At 43.5% G+C, this 17,057-nt stretch overlaps 1 protein-coding gene and 1 long non-coding RNA gene across 40 annotated transcripts in view; one reads left to right on the top strand and one right to left on the bottom strand.

The window, feature by feature from the left end:
* Nucleotides 1-17,057, bottom strand: part of Dlgap1 (DLG associated protein 1) — an 870,386-nt gene that overhangs the window by 250,015 nt on the left and 603,314 nt on the right.
* Nucleotides 1-17,057, top strand: part of LOC120094814 (uncharacterized) — a 216,293-nt gene that overhangs the window by 6,781 nt on the left and 192,455 nt on the right. The gene's annotated exons all lie outside the window — the stretch shown is intronic.

Raw genomic sequence — 17,057 nt, 5'->3', positions numbered from 1 at the left:
CCCAAATAGGATTTGATTTCCCTAGCAACCACCCTTTTTCCACTCCTAAGGAAGTCCAAGGCTGGAGTGAGACTAAATTTGCTTCAGATTACTTACAGTTACTTAAAAAAAAAAACACAAGCGTGGATACCTACCTTGCTTAAAACAGGGGTTATAACCCTTGCCCAGGCTCCCTCTAAGTGTTTTAAATGCTCTGGAAGCAAAAGAGCTATATGTTTGCTGAGTGACTCTGTGAGATTATTTTCACCCACAAGCATTTATACTTGTCTTTGGGGGACCTGGCACCACAAACATGCCCAAAGCATTTCTTTCATAAAACATGAAGTCTTTGCTCTCAAAGGCATTGAGTTTTCAGTGGATCAAGAGATTTGGAACTGGATGAATAGACAGACTAGTCAATTTTAAAGCACGTCAAATAGAGTTGGGCACTAACTCTCTTGGTGCAGCTGAATTACATAGTGCTGGTAATCTACCCTGTTTCCCAGTGGGTGAAACATCTGTGATTGTGGGATTCTCCCAGGCCATGTAAATCAGCATTCACCTTTGGGGGCTGCTGGGAAGTGTTATCAAGGTGTCAGTTGACTCAAGGAGGGGACCATTGGGCACAGATTTTGTGACATCACATCAAGAAATAGCACCCTAGACACTGGAGTCCAGTGGGCCATACAAAGGGGGCAGGAGGGAAAGTGAATATATGTTTATAAAGATTTATTTATTTTTATTCTGTATGTGTGGGTGTTTGTCTGCATGTGTGTCCATGCACATGTGTTCTGGGTTAGAATTACAGACAGTTATGAGCTGCGTTATGGAAAGGTGACTAAGAACTGAACATAGGTCCTTTGTCAGAGCAGCCAGTGGTTTTAACCACTGAGATGTCTCCAGGCCCCGGAAAGTGAATATGTATGAATGGACACTGGGGAGTTTGTTATCTAAAGCTCACTGCTGGCTTTAGTGGTCACATTACACTGGTTTTGTTTTGGGGAAACTTTCTCCTTTATTTCAGACCCTTGTGCATTGGGAGTGGTTCAAGGTAGAGGCTGAGGCCATCTCTGTGTTGCCTCATTCACTGTTCTTTGCTGCACTGTGCTACTGTGCAGCCCTGCGTCTGGTCTAAGCCTGTTCAATGCGTAAAGGTCTTTGGGATGTCTGCTTGGGTGCTGAACATAAATATTTTCTCTTTCATTGAGTAATGAAGTAGGGAGGCAGGTAGCCATATAATCACAGATACACAAGCATTTTCTAATATACCATTAACTCTATGTTGCTCTCAATCTCATTGCAAAAATGAGAACATTGAGACTTTATGGTACCAAGTGATCTACATTAAATGTTATGCATGACAGTCAGATTTCTATGCTCCTCTAAAAAAGAATATCACACCATGCTCCCTAAATGAGATTCCGACATTCACTTCAGCAATTTTCATCAATCAGAAGGCTCAAGAATTAAAAACTTCAGGACATATTTTGAAATAATCCCCCTGTTTTTTTTTAAATTTGAAAAGAAATCGACAACTAATGACCATTAGATGCTTGGGAGAAGCCAAAGAGCTTGAAGTAACAGACACAGAGCACGCCTGACCCAGCAGCTATAACTAGCTTTAAGATTTAGTGAAACGCAAGAAAAACCCAAAACATTGTAAAGGAGCTCAAGACTGAATGCCCCAGTATTTGTTTGTGGTGAATCAACTCATTTCTACCAGCTGAGGAGGAGGGTAATGTGGAGCTCTTAGTAGTTTTCATGAAGGTGTTTGCTTTTGGGTACATGGGGGCATAGCTGTCGGCTCAGAACAGCCAAGGGGAGTATTGTAATTTCCCATCACCACTACGGTCAGTGGTGGACCATTATCTGTCCACAACATCGTGCCTGGGTTTTAACTGGGAGCTGTACTCCTGGTTCCAAAATGGAGTCCTCTGAGAAAAGCTAGAATTTGTGACCAGGTGTTCGGAAGCAGAGATGGGACTGGGTCAATCGTCTTCCTGTTGGGGTTCTGAGGAAACCCAGACACGGACATGGCATTCATCCCCCACCATCCCCTCTCAAACACCCCACTCGTCACTCAGCCAGCCCATCAGCTGTCATTGCTACACACTCCCTGCCTGTCTGATTTGTGGGGCTCTGATCCTATTTCTCTGGAACATGAAGCCTGATAAACATGGGTGAACAAACAGTACAGTTATTTTAAAATGCTTATGAATATAGATGTTTTCTCCTAGAACAGAAAGTCTGATAGTCTCGTTGAAATGGTACAAGTTTAGTCCATAAAAACAAACATTCAGTCAATCATCTCATTACACGAAGGGTGAAACACAGATTCTCAAATAAACCTCAGGAAATATTTTTCCTTTGGAGCATTTATTATTAATTTTAAAAGACTGTTTCTCAAATGAAATCATTCACTTAACTTTTTGATATCTACAGACCAGCAGTGGAAGGAAGACCTGACATGTTTATGCAGACCTGCCCTCTTGACCTACAAATGGATGGTGGTAGTCTGTCGTTTTGGTGCTTTATTTTTTTCAGGTGATGTTCACAGCACCTAAAGGTATGCTGCATTTAAACGGACCACCGTGAAAGTTTTCACGGAACCACATGACTCTAGTTCTTGGCATCTGAGCAGGATAAAGTCATATTTTGGTGTCTTGTCTTTATGCACTTGGGTGATACAGAATTCCACTTTAGGAATTATCACACTGCGACATTTTCTCTTGAGGATCTGAACTTTGTGCTGTTTCATGTAGCGAGACGTCTATAACAGGTATGTGCACAGATGGTCCGCTAAGCAGCTATTTTCATCAGTATTTTATCAGGCTGTTGTAAAGGCCGTGGCGGAGGTTTTAAATAGAGACATATTCTAGTTTAAAGAGCTCTTTTAGGTTGTCTATGTAGGGACGACTAAAGAGAAACAAGAAGAGAAGCAGAGAGGACATTCTTGTAAGAATCCCGGTGGAGAGCCAGGGGGCTGTGGTGGAGAGAGGAGAGGACAGATTTCTTAATGAGGAATTAGGTGTGAGAAGAAAGGAGACAAGGATGACCCCAAGGCTTGAGCCCTGACTGATTAGAAGGAATGGATTCTATTGACTGAAATGAGGAGGCCCAAGAGGAGGAGATTAGGGGGTTGAGACTCAATCTTGACTCTGAGTCAACACAGGATGCAGCGACCGCTGAACATAAACAGTCACATGAAGTCAAAGAGCAAGACCTAGAAAGAAAAATGTTTCATGTTTTCTCTCATTTTCTGGTCGTATATCTTGTGCCAAAACAGGAAACCTTATATACGTATGCAAAGGGAAGACTGGTACAGGGGGTAGGCGAGTGGGCAAGGGGGGTAGGAAGGAGATGGTATAGCGTGGGGATAGCTACGGTGAAGGTGCATCATGTACTTGAAGAAACTTTGCTAATGAAATAGCAGCACGGACCGTGTGGTTACTCACAAACAGAAGACAAAAAAGCGTTCTCGGCACGCCCGAGTGTGAGGTGCTCTGGAGACATCCAAGAAGAAATGTGGAGAAGGGAGCTGGACATAGACACAGGGTAGGCCACCGCTCTGGGCTGGAAGAAATCCATGTGGATGTGTACATAACACTTCAGTGTCTGACAGTGAATGATACCTCTGATGAACGGGTGTTAGCAGGAAAGAGAAGTGGCCTGGAAGCTGTGAAGAAACTCAGCTTTCCTTCTGCGAATGGCGGTATGAAGACAGCAAGGTGTGCAGGCCCGGGGAGTTGAGCAAGGGCAGGCGTTTTAGATGGAGGATGAACTGCTACACCCTACCCCCTGGTCTCCTAGGATAGCAACATCCATCTCACCTCTTAGTCAGTCTCTGCTTCATACAAAAGACTCTGCTATTAATTAGCTTCCTTTCCTCAGTGGGAAAGCCTCTCAGAGAGAAAGAGAAAGCTAGGGAACAATGCTTTTGTTTTCTTCTTTTTCTCACTTCAAACTCTTTGATGACTTCCCACAATAAAGAGTGCGCCTTACTGTGGAAACCTAGTGCCTCCACACACGTGAAAGAGGAAGAAACACTTAACCTTCTGTCTCCCCACAAACGCTGTCTTCTCTTCTATTCTCTTCTATTGTATCCTACTTAATTAAAAATAATGTTGCTCCCGACCCGCTAAATTGATTTCGCTAACTGCTAATTCATCACAGCCATAGTATTGAAAAGCAGCTTTTCACAGCAACTGGTGAGGGTTTGGCTGCATTCGTTATTAATCAGAAGGATAATGCTATTTTTCTTTATTTTCCCCGGTGCACCTTCTGCAAAATCAATGCCTACCACACACTTGTCGAGTGAATGGTTTTGAGACCCCAACGTCCTGTTTCTTGAGTTAAGCTCTATGGAACTTGTTGCCTTTGCTTTATTGACTATATCTTGTGTGGAAGACCATCCCCTCAATGCTCTTTAGAGGAGATCTGGGTCTTTTTGACCAGTTCTTGGCAGAGGTAGGAGAAGACCATACTTTAGATGATACCCACAAGTTGGGTTATTACATGCAAAGCCAGTCAGCTCTGTATACCTTTGCACATTTCTGCATATTAACTTTTTTTGGGGGGGGTGGCTCAGGGGATAAAGGTGCTTGCCACCAAGCCAGAGGACTTGAGTTCAATCCCTGAGACCCACATGGAGGAAGGCGAGAACTAGTTCCTGAAAGTTTTCCTCTGATTCTACCCGCATGCTGTGGTGGTGCATCTCGCCCCCAGATAAGTTCAATAAAGTTTAAAAAAAAATGTAAACTTCAAACAGTAAAGCTCCCCGGCCACCCTATGATCTAAAAGAAAATATCTCAATATTTTAGAACAATCTTATTTTTAATATTGTAATTGATATGGTATTTCATGTCAAGATGAAATGTCTGTCACCTTCAGGACAGAAGAGAAAGTTTCTATCAATTATCTGCAATTTGAAACAAACGGTCCGGAGAGCAATTATGATTGCCAGTTTATCTTAGAATCCTAAGACATCTGATTATAAATGACGTGTGATTTAGCCTGCACACGCCACTCAGTAAAGCTTTACAATGAAAACCTGGCACATAGTAAGTCATCAGTAAGCATGAAGTAAAATGAAGGGCATCATACAAACACCTACAAAGGGACAGGGAAGGAGATGAGGGTCTTGCTACCATGTAATTCTTCCCCACGGAGCTCACCACTGACAGGAAGGAATATGCTACCACAAAGTGTGCAGATTTCGGAATTAGGTCAGACGGCATGAATCTTATTGCCAGACTTGTGGTTTTTGGTTTAATTAGATGAACATCTTTTAACTTCAGAGCTTTCAAATATAAGATGAAACTATCGGGCTGGAGAGATGGCTCAGAGGTTAAGAGCACAGACTGCTCTCCCAGAGGTCCTGAGTTCAAATCCCAGCAACCACATGATGGCTCACAGCCATCCGTAATGAGATCTGATGCCTTCTTCTGGTGTGTCTGAAGACAACTACAGTGTACTTATATATAATAAATAAATAAATCTTTAAAAAAATAAAAGGAGACTATTGAGACTTACAAGGAATGCAAGGCTAAAGGCAATATAAATATAAAACAATTTAGGACATACTGAGTAAATATGTACAGACCACGCCTATTGATATGGTTGTGGAGACACACTCACAAAATGAAAGCTTGCAGGGTTTTCTTGGGGTGGAGGGGGCTTGATCCAGATGTTAATATCCCGTGAAAAACTATAAGGGATTGATAGTTACGTCTCCATGTGGTGGAAGTCCCTCAATGCAATTCAATTCACAATTGAATTGAACCACAATGGAATACAAAATAAACCCAAGACTCTGAGACTTGGTGAGAATGAGGGAGATTAGCAGATTTGGGGGATTCTCCAAAGGCTTGGGGTAGGGAGGATCAAAGCACTAAGGACAGAAGAAAACTCCAAATTTGTTTTAAGACACTGGTGGACAGGGCTGTACGATGTCAAGACTTAACCCCACGCTGAGGTTGTCTGGAAGTGCAGGCACAGGTGATGCTGCTGTCCTAGAGAGTCTTCTCAGGAAGACCTCAGTCTCGCTCTGAAGGTCTTTCTACTGAATAGATGTGGCCACCATCACCGATCACTTACAGATGGTCAGGTCATTCTAGTTGTGAGTTGTCCATTTTGTGGACAAGTTATTGTTTGGGTCAAAAACCTAAGTGTAAATACAAGTCTCACCTAGCTGCTCTGGAGGCTCAGACAGTCTCTCTTGACATCAAGCCTTCATGTTCTCTTTACCAGTACCAGCACCAACTACCAGCACCAGCACCAACACCAGCACCAGCACCAACACCAGCACCAGCACCAGCACCAATACCAACACCAGCACCAGCACCAGCACCAGCACCAACACCAGCACCAGCACCAACACCAGGACCAGCACCAGCACCAATACCAACACCAGCACCAGCACCAACACCAGCACCAGCACCAGCACCAGCACCAATACCAACACCAGCACCAGCACCAGCACCAACACCAGCACCAGCAGCAACACCAGGACCAGCACCAGCACCAATACCAACACCAGCACCAGCACCAGCACCAACACCAGCACCCAGCACCAGCACCAATACCAACACCAGCACCCAGCACCAGCACCAATACCAACACCAGCACCAGCACCCAGCACCAGCACCAGCACCAGCACCAATACCAACACCAGCACCAGCACCAGCACCAATACCAACACCAGCACCAGCACCCAGCACCAGCACCAGCACCAGCACCAACACCAACACCAGCACCCAGCACCAGCACCAGCACCAATACCAACACCAGCATCAGCACCAACACCAGCACCAGCACCAGCACCAGCACCAGCACCAGCACCAGCACCAGCACCAGCACCAGCACCAGCAGACAGCCTGGCCAGTCAAATCCATTAGCAGCTTTTTTTTTCTTTATTTCTTGTTGACATATGAACAGGAAAACAAGGAAGTTAACGGAAGCATCATGCCAGACGATACTAAAGAGGAATCTGAGAGGCTAACTTTCCCTCAGATCCTATTTTCTAAAAGTCCAGTAACTCATAAGTGCTCTGAATTAACATTTACAGAGATAATCTACAGAAGCCCAGGTTTAATCCAAGGACTTTAAACACTGCTCATAAAATACCTATTGCACTGTTTAAAAGACATTTGCTTAGAAGCCTGGCTCACCCACCAACCTGTGAGCAGCTTGGGAGGAGAGATAATGTTTTCACAGGCATCGTAATTCACACCTGTGGTCTCAATTCCAAGGTAATGGACCATAAAGAGAAAGTGTTTGTGAAGTGCTCAACTTTCTCAACTGCCTTATAACTGATTTATTAATCAACTGAGAAGTGACATATAGGAACTTTTAATCCTGGCTCTTCCTCCATCAATGATGGGGAAGAAACCTGGTATCCAGATGTGTGGGTAGAGGGGACCCCAGCAGATCATGTTTCGGAGCCTGGAGGAGCTGTTATGTGTCCTTATGTGGGTATGTAAAGGAGGGATGGAAGATAGGGGGGTCCATGGCCAGTGTTCAGAAGAGAGCATTCGGAAGCATCCGAGAAATTGCACGTTTCCATGGCGACCTTCAGGGATCCAAAGCTACATCCCACAAAAGGGCCAACTGGACTCCAGGCCAAGGGAGCCAAGCAACAAATCTGGGCAGGCCCTGCTGAGCAGCACCAAAGCCTGCCATCTCACCCAGGCGTATTCCAGGTATATTTTATTCATCACCAACCCTCAGACGTATTCTGCAGAAGAGGTTTCCAAGAAGGACTGGGAGAGGCTGAAGACAGTATGGCTTGCTCCCTGACGATTCCAGGACACCGATAGGAATGTGAATATATCACCTGGTCTCAAACTTGTTATTTTTCTTCATGTGACTGTTAAGTATTCACACCACCCCGTGCTAAGTGTCAGCCTCATCAATTGCAAAGGGAGACGCTGATACGAAGAATGTAATTGTAGCTGACATGGCTGGTGCGCAGTAGGGTTTACCCAGACTTCCTATGTCCTTCTGGGGCCAGTGCACTCTCTACTTAGCCTCACTGCACCTCAATGACTTATCCAACCATTAAACACCACAAGTGGGGAAAAAATCAATTAATATATATTCATACTTTCAGCCCTCTGGGAAATGGCGTTGATCTCTCTACATAGATATGCAAGGGGCAACTTGTGTTTAGAAGAAGAATCATGACCGAGCCCAGTGTAAGGATCACAGTATTTGGGTCAAGTCTGCATAAGTATCTGTATTTCCCAAGGTATTAGTGTAAAGGAAATGGAGCTACAGAAGCAGGTAAGTATAATGGCAGCTAAGTGAGAACTAGGAATATGCCTTGCGTATTTGATTCCATAAGCCTTGAACATGTCAAGAGTTTAAAAAATTTGCTGGTGTGTATGTATGATACCTGCACGTGTGTATGGAGGCTGGGGGTTGATGTCAGATGGCTTCTTTATTGCTCTCCAGCCTATTTTATAAAACAGGGTCTCTCAGTGAGCCTGGCGTCGACCTATTCTGACTTGGCAAGTCTGGATGACTAGCAAGTTCGAGTAATTCTCCTGTTTCTGTGTCCTCATTGCTAGGACTCTAAATATGCATCAGTGTGTTTGCGTTTCCCCCCTGCGGATGCTGGCAGTGCAAACACAGCCTCTCACACTTGTTCCTGCAGGCACTTTACTTCCAAGCAACTTCCCCAGCCCTGGGACAACATTGTGATGACAGAAATTATGACGGGAGAAGGGCCTATTTATGTTTGAGAATGATCATCTTTGGATGTAAAACTAAGCAGGACCTTTGCTAGTCACACACACACCTGCTATTATTACTTCTCTCTTTAAAATCTAGTGTTCTCTCTCTCTCTCTCTCCTCTTTGTGATGCGCGCGCGCGCGCACACACACACACACACACACACACACACACACACACACACACACACACACACACGAATCCACAGCATACTTCATATAGAACGGTGATGTTTTTCCCACTATGGAACTGACAGGTGCACTTCATAAGAGAAAGACTTTGTCTTCTCCCCAACCCGCATTATCTTTTGCTAATGAGCCACATTGGCTCCAGCAGAGCTCTTCAGATAGCTGTACCAACTCCCAGTGGCAACTCATACTCTGGAGTCCTCATACTTTACTGCAGAGATGGGTGGGGACTTAGCTTCCTACTCACGTTAGCAATGGTTTGTTTAGAGTAAAATTCCATGGACTAATGGAAAAACAAATTAAATTCCATTTATGAGAGTATATAATATTCAAAGAAACCTTTTTTTGGGCTAGAATTGGACGAGTACCCAGGAAAATGTATTTGAGGGGCTGGGAGTATGGCTCAGGGATAGAACATAGATTTGCATGTGTGAGACCCTGAGTTTGATTTCCAGACACACGTTTTCTCTTGAAGTGTCCACAGAAAACATTGTTTCTATGTAGGAGGTTATTTTCTAAATGGCATACAAACAAAAGTCACGTGATTTCCAACATTCTGTAAATGCCAGACAAATGTCTCAGCACGATCATAAGAGCTCCGAAACAAAGTGTACAGTAGAGTGTGGGGGCTGCTGCCAGGATCGATGGGCGGGCAGGGGGGCAGCTTCTTCCCAGAGGGACACCAGGATCTTACAAAAGACTATTGCTTTTCCTTAAAAATAATTTCTGTTGGATTCCTCTCATGCAATATAAGAAGAAAAACCTACACAGAGACACACAGACACAGGCACATGCACACACACAGACAAACACACAGACACAGACACACACACAGATAAACACACATGCGTGCGTGCAGACACTCCCCATAAAAACATAAATCATAAACAATAATATACATGTAAAAAGCCAGTAATATACAAAAAAATATGCCCAAACAAAATAATATGGAGTCAAAAGTCTACACAAACAACTTTGAGTTCATTTGTGCTGGCCGTCTGCTGCTGGGCGTGAGCCTGCCCTTAAGTGTGGTGTGCATACCCAGGGGAGACTCCACAGGAGAAAACTGACTTTTTCCCTTTGCGGCAACTGATTTTCTTGTCAATTATAATAGAGTGAGAGTTTTCTGCGAATGAAGGGACTAAATTTGTCCTGTGTTTACAAAACTGCATTTTCTTTTGTTCTTGCACAGCCACCAGAAGGAGAAATAGTGTGTGGGAGTTATCGGAGTTATCAAGAAGTATTTCAATGAAGAGATTCTAGCATACAGGATCAGTTAGAGCCGACGGAAACTGGGGCACCTGACCTGATTCTCCGTGAAACGTCATCAGAGGTTCTTCCGGGAGGATTTGGTCAGGATGCGGTTGTAATGTATTTCCTAATTTTAACAAAGGTAGCGTGCCTTAGTGCTCAGATTTTATTGTTGCATGAACCCAAGAAACAGGTGAAGCAATAGCCAAAGGAGTTGATGGTAATAAATACCGATGGGAAGGGTGGACACATAAAAATGGTTTCAGTGATTTGTCTGGCTAAGTGGTTAAAAGATTCATTTGTAAGACGATCTACCACAGCATTTATTTTGTTTTCTAGTTTAAAAAGTTTAAAAATGTTTAAAAATTGAAAATATATTGTTAATTAAAAAATAAGGATTTAAGTTTCCCCTTTCCCTTTCTCCCCTCAGCTCTTACATGTGTTTTTTTCCCAACCCTGCCAGGTCTGCTCACTCTCAAATTCATAGCCTCCTTTTCCTTTGTGTATATATTTATATATATATACATATTTATAAATATGTATGATATAAAATATGCACATATTTATTGTTTAGATCACACATGTATTATGCATATTATAAATATATACCTATTTGCATATTTATGTATATATAACATAGATAAACATGGACGTACAAAAGCATAAATGTCTATAGACTCAGATATGCACTGTCTTCCATTTCAATAGAGTAGAATTGTCCGTTAAACATGTCCAGTCCTTCCCCTTTCTCATTCGATAGCATGTATTGATTACTGCTGCACGATAGTGTGTTTCAATCTACGTTATTCTTTTTAAGGTTACGGACTCCTCGTTGTATGGTAGAGTTCATTCCTTTAACACATGTTTAGTACCTATTTATGTGTCCTGAGCATACATCCAGGTAATGGGAGCGCAGAATCGGGCAAAATAAAATCTCTGGCCTCATGGAGAACTTCTGCCCCTGCTGTCTCACACTAAGGGAGGAGGGCAGAGGCAACACACACAGGGCCACGACACGGTCACAGGTTTTTCCTGAAGGGAGAAAATCTCATAGGGCTCCAGCCTTAGATGAATGAATTACAGGCAACTAATGGCTACTGAGAAGGAGAATTAGCCTCTGTCAACCCTCCTTATTGTTTACCCAATACAAATGGTCAGCCCTGAAGCCCCATATATATCTAAAAAGGGGAACAGCAGGCTGTAGTTATATATTTGTACACATATAGGTATTCACATGTGAATGAACCCAGCCGTACATATAGAACATATCTAGGAGAAATGCTACTGCTGGGATGGAGGAAGTAGTTCAGGTGGGATTCTTTAACATTTAATTTTTTTCCACAGTAAGCATATATAAATAACTTTCATTGAAGATACAAATCACGTGAAAACCTCTTGTGATGGTTTGTATATGCTTGGCCCAGGGAGTGGCACTATTAGGAGATGCGGTTGGAGTAGGTGTGTCACTGTGGGCGTGGGCTTAAGACCCTCACTCTAGCTACCTGGAAGTCAGTCTTCCACTAGCAGCCTTCAGATGAAGATGTAGAACTCTCAGCTCCTCCTGCACCAGGCCTGTCTGGATGCTGCCATGCTCCCGCCTTGATGATAATGGACTAGACCTCTGAACCTGTAAGCCAGCTACAGTTAAATGTTGCCCTTTATAAGACTTGCCTTGGTCATGGTGTCTGCTCACAGAAGTAAAACCCTAAGACACCATTCAGCCCGAAGTTCCTGTGAGTTCATTGACTTGCTTAGCATCCATGCTGTCCTGGCATTGTCTCAACCCAAAGGTTAAACCGTTAGGTTAAACCGTAGGGAAAGGCTGGGTTTTCACAGGAAACTGAGGTGGAGGACAAGACATCAGACCCTTCAGCGAGTCAGCGTCATAGAAGGTACTTTGCTTCCCAATGTCTTCAGCTGGAATTTTCATACCCGAACCGAAGAACATTTACATGTGGCTGCGTTCAAGCACCCATATGCTCTGTGGCAGGCTGTACCACTTATTTTCAATGAGATAAAATAGCTTATTTAAACTTTGAATTTCCCTATTGGGTTCAGGCGATTCAGCTGTTTATCCAGCAGCACCCTGCTTAAAAATAGATGGCATGACATTTGTGGGTGCTTTAAAAAAATATCCCCATTGGAGGGGGGGCAGAGCGCTCACGCCACAGTCATTCTATTATGTAAGAGTGGCGAATTGTTATGAAATGAAGGCTTCATAGAGAACAGTCTTCCTCCCAGCATATAAAGGACAGCTCTTCAGGATCCAATAGCAGTCGATAGCTGTACAAGGGCATGGCATTGAGCACTACCACTTGGTGATTATGATTAATAAGATGGAAATCCACTAATAGTATATGGAGATGATTTTCTTCCGACGTCGTCCTCGTTACAGGATTTTCACCCATCGATTTATCAACCACTGACTACTGCCTGCTACATGGTAGGCACTGTCAGTATGAAACTGAATACAGAGGTGACTTTCAAATATTTGAGTATATTTTATGGACCTGGGTCGTTACATTTGTATCAATCTGACGCATGTAAGGTATGATTGATACTGACCCAAGCCCGTGGTCACACAATACCATAGACAACTCAAGGTATGTTGTCATCAGAAATCATCAAACTGGTGGATATAGAGGGATCCGACATATTGGGATCGCGGTTCCAATCTGGTACAGCGCAGACGGCAAAGGATACCCCACCCCCGCAGGAAATGAAACCCAGAGCCCCGCCTGCCCGCCCAGCCTAACACACCTATCAGGGCATCTTACCGATTTTATTTATTAAAAAAAGATACACTTTATGAGGAAATTGCATTTACAGGGTGATATGAAGGAGGAAATCAGGTCCACGCAAGAAGCCTGATGTGTTTCCTTCGCTGGGCACCGCTTTCTTCTCCCGTTTTATCAGCGTTTTCTGAGGACGCGTCAAAGGCTACAGGGTTAGAGCCTGCTTCCTTCTTCAAGCAAGCTCCTTACCCTGGGAGCTGTCACTCACAGACAGGTGGATAGATGGCCCACTGAGGAGGAAGTGAACTATTCTTCCTTCCTGGTTTATGGCTTGAATACTTAGCTCCTTCCAAATCAGATTTGCCACCTGCTCCTTTGTGAGGGGGCTTGGTTACCCAGAAGCCATCTCAGTGAGCGGTCAGGTTAAGGGGAGAAAGTACTCAATAGCTTATTTTTCAAGTCCCTCTAGGATGTTCCTAGCAGGGGCAGCCTAAGTGGCCTCCTGCCTGGCACATTGTTTTTTATCACACCCCAGTTCTCCTTTCCCCAGGTTTTGCAAATGCTTTTAATGGTCTGGGTGCCCCCACGAAGAAGCAGGGATTTTGTGTTTTCTTTTCAAGGTCTACTTCTGAGCACCCTGTGGCATTTTGTAAAAGTGATAAGTACTAATGATGAACAACCTAGCAGGCTCTTGGGTTCCTGGGGCTTCAGGAGGACTCGGAGTGAGGGAGGAAAACAAAACCATTGTGAACACAAAGGCAAGATGTAGCCGACTTCCCATTAGATCCAGCTGTTAGATGTGAAAAAGTTTGCTAATAAAACCACGCAGGGATTTTGCGCTGTGGAGCCAAGAGTGTGGAACAGGCTTCCAAGATGTGCTTTCCATCTTCTTCTCAACTTGGGGGTGTTATGCTACCATGAGATTTTGAAATCCACACATATGCTATTTCTTTTCTTCCTCTCATATGGTTAAACCCGCATCGTGACTAGATTTCCCCCGTCGATAACCTCGACCGTTTGTTTCCTGTAAACGTACCTTTATTTGACTTGATTAAAATCCATCTTCACTCAGAGATGTGAAGACTCTTAGGTGTTATTTCTTAGCACTGTATCTGGTCCTATTAGTTCATGACTCAGGTATGAAGACACTATCCTCATCCGGGGATGGATACAAATGTCACTACAATTAATACAAACGTACCCTTATTTTCGTAAACAGAGATTTGAAAATTCTTGACTTATGAAAAGCCCTAGAAATCTTGATAGTTTTCTTTTCCGTTTTTGTTTTGTTTTGTTTTTAGGACAGTACTCTAGACTGTGAAAGGCTGGAATAAAGGCAAACACTAGACAGTTTCCTTATTCAGGACTCATGTCATTTCCGCATAGTTCATTCTTGTCAATAAAGCCAAAATAGTTGCATCCACTTACAAATTTTGAGTCGGACGTAACAGATTTATATTTTCCAAAAAAAAAATATAAAAAGATGTGAAACTTCTTTCCATTTTGTATTTAGTTCTCAGGAGGTTGACAGAAGGATTCATTTTCTTCAGATGCTGATGGAGATGCCTTGACTGTTGCTATTTTCTTCATCTTGTGAAAACTGTGACTACAGGATCCCATTACTGAATCAGCTCATTCATATGTAGAGAGTCCCTCCCATATGCCAAGAAGGACCAGAGCAGAAGACACAGTGTTCATGGTCTGATAAGTGTTTTCGGGAATCTTTCTGTCCATTGAAAGAAGAGGAGGAATTACTGCAGAGGGAGGAGCGACAGGATGCAAATACATTGCAAATTGATCAAAATCAAAGCTTATTTACAGTATCAGCATAGAAGCTAGTTCAAGGTGTTCCTTGACTCGAGACTTGAAAGATGGGCAAGATGTTGCCAGCCAGGTAGAAGAAGAAGAAAGAGTGCTCCAGGAAATGAAAGTCTGTGTGGGGACAATAACGTGTGTGTGTGTGTGTTTCTCTGTGTGTGTGTTTCTCTGTGTGTGTGTGTCTCTGTGTGTGTTTCTCTCTCTGTGTGTGTGTCTCTGTGTGTGTTTCTCTGTGTGTGTGTCTGTGTGTGTGTGTGTGTGTGTGTGTTCCTAGTACACTATGCAAGTTGTATATGATAGACTGAGAACTCACAGGAACAAAGTCCACTTCAGACCTTTGTGGCCTTGACATTACCGAGAGAGTACATGGAAATCATTCAGACTTGTGCTAACAAGAGTCTTGACTTGGTTGAAAAGACCTAGAAGGTATTTTCAAGGCTTTCCTCCCATGACTGTCTTTGTATCACTAATGCACTGTGAACAATAGAAAATGGCTTTTTTTCTTGTTTGCATTGTCTGTGAGTTTCTGGGACATGGATCCTCTTTTCTAAGACTCCTGCTTATGGCCTAGAAAAATATTCTCGAGACAAAACTCTTTCTTTTCCTGAATGGAGCAGGACATTTCCCATTTCCTTGGCTGCCCCACGCGCTGACTCTACCCCTGTCTGCTGTTCATGCTTTTCCTCCATTAGTTTACTCAAGCAGATGTTCAGGATCTCCGCAGATGGCCCTGCCATCCAGTGGATTTTCTCTAGCTGAGGTACAGCAATCCACCTTGCACATACTCTGACATGCAGTGGTAACCTAGAGGACTCTATACCCCAAGCCACCACTTATGAAATATCATCTATCTTATACCAATGTTTCATTTCCCTTTATCAGCTCATTTGGAGGGCCATCTTTCATTTCTCAAAGTAGCACCAGCCAGATCAGCTTTCTTTGCTGCTGCATCAAGCCATCATAAGCTCACCAACTAGCAAACAGCTCACATTTATTCTCTCGCAGTTCTGTAGGTCAGTAGTCCATACAGGTTTATGAGCTGAAAGGCTTATACCAGCAGGGCTTAGTGGGCCTCCTTGCCCTTTTAACTATCTAGACTTGAATTTGCTTTTGTAGTCTCTCCATCTTCAGAACCAGGAGTATGGCATCTTTAAAGCTCTATGTGGAGGTTTGGGATTTAGCTCAGTAGTAGAGCATTTGCCTAGCAAGCGCAAGGCCTTGAGTTCGGGCCTCGGCTCTAGGGAGAGGGAAAAAAAAAAGCTCTGTGTGTGTGTGTGTGTGTGTGTGTGTGTGTGTGTGTGTGTGCGCGCGCGCGCGCATGCACGCACACCTGGGAGATACACACATACACACACACACACACACACACAAATAAATATAAAATCTGGGTTCACAAGATAATTTAGGATAATCTCTCCCATGATGATATCTAATGGAATCTCAATTGTAAAGCTCTATTTTACCATATAAGATAAAAAACTCCTCTCCTAAGATCATGATACAGCTACACCGACCACCATCACTATAGCCATTCACATCATCAGTTTACTGACCTGTGTTAGCCACCATTTATAATGTAGGCATCATCGCCATTGCACAGAGTAGGGGATTAGAGCACAGAAATGTCAAATAGCTTACTCAGTTCCCATAGAGGATTTCAGGATAGTCCTGCCCCAAGAACTCTTGCTTATATACTCTGCCCTGTCTCTCACAATCTCTGATTGGGTACTTAGGTGGGTTGATTTGCCCTGCCAGGACTCCAGCGATTATCATGGCCAACACAGAAGGAAACATTTCTTAGAAGCTGCACATTCTACTCCCCCAGCTGCACTCATAGGTGTTTCTTCCACAGAGAACACTACCAATTAGGTGGCTTGGTTGTAACAAGCACCCTTTGCTTCTCCAATAACAGTGGGAGCTCCCTGGGTAGGCTAACATCAGGCTGAGGCTGAAAAACACTGGGGACTGACTGAGTTTGGGAAAAAGTGCTATGGAAAGAGTAATCACAGAGCAAGACCTAGAAAATGATCTCTGAACAAAAGGACAATGGAAATGAAAGAGAAACACAAGGCTCAGCTGCTTCCTCTGTACAGAGTGTGAGGAAGGTTGAAAGTTCCTATAGCTGTAGGAGCTGGAGGAGAAAGAGTGAGCACAAAGAGCACTATAGCACCATAGCACAAAGAGAAGTACTTTCCAACCAACAATAAAGGAGAAATACACCCATGGCAGGGCAGACTGTTGGATGTCAGAAACCAAAAGCACACTGGTAACTATGAAAAATTAAGGCTTTTCTATGACTACAATACATTAAGAATAAACCCCCCTTCTCTCCTAAAAAGGTGGGATGAATAG

The sequence above is a fragment of the Rattus norvegicus genome, chromosome 9, assembly GCF_021556685.1.
Source record: "Rattus norvegicus strain SHRSP/BbbUtx chromosome 9, alternate assembly SHRSP_T2T, whole genome shotgun sequence".
Classification (NCBI taxonomy): domain Eukaryota; kingdom Metazoa; phylum Chordata; class Mammalia; order Rodentia; family Muridae; genus Rattus; species Rattus norvegicus.
The sequence above is the reverse complement of the archived record's forward strand: the minus strand, read 5'-3'. Positions and strand labels throughout refer to the sequence as shown.